Raw genomic sequence first — 870 nt, forward strand, 5'->3', positions numbered from 1 at the left:
AGTTAGTATCTTTGTAGTTTTTTATGGAGTTTCTTGAAGGTCAATATTTTTATGTATGTGAAGCATAAGAGCTAGTATGTTCTAAAGAAGAATTCTAAACAAGAAGCCTGAGCCATCTAGGTTAGTCACTAGAGTCAGTAGCTGAGCTTCCTCTCACTTGGAACAGTAGCTACATTTGAACTTTGTCATTTCTTCAAGTTTCTTTAAAATTCATGTCTCAGGCTCACAGCAGAATGGATTGTGATTATCCCAATATGTATCTATTTAGCCCTTAATATTTAATATGTATTTACAGATTATTATAGAAGAGAGATATTAAATTTTATATTCTCTGAGGGCTAAAAACTATATATAAATGCAGAACTCACTTAAAGAAAAATAAAGTGCCCAAGATTAAATATTTCAGGTTCCAAATTTAAGTAATAGTGGCAAGTAAATTCAGAATAGTTTCTAATTTTTCATTCACAACAGAAGCTGTAAGTGTTAAAAGATTTATTAATGAAACTGCTTTTATGGGGAGGAAGGAAAAATGGGGGTCATATTTCCTAATTGTGCCTTTCCTGAACCAAGGAATTCCTATTTAGCAAAATGATATCACTTTGTTTACAGTCTGTCAGTGGTGACTTTAACCTGCAGTTGGAAACTGAGGGATCACACAGCTTACATTACAATTATTGCCTATGAAGGGTGCTAAACTGCCAATCAAGAGTGTCCCTGGAAGGTTCATGTGTAAAAAGCATTTGGACACTGAGGAGGCAGGTCCTGGAGAGGTGCTGAAATCTTTAGGAAGAGGATTCTAGTGGGAGGATGGAAGCGTCTGTGGGTATCCCTTGAAGAGAGCATTGGGACACCAGCCCTTACCTCTCTTCT

Source organism: Acomys russatus, chromosome 13 (genome assembly GCF_903995435.1).
Source record: "Acomys russatus chromosome 13, mAcoRus1.1, whole genome shotgun sequence".
Classification (NCBI taxonomy): Eukaryota; Metazoa; Chordata; class Mammalia; order Rodentia; family Muridae; genus Acomys; species Acomys russatus.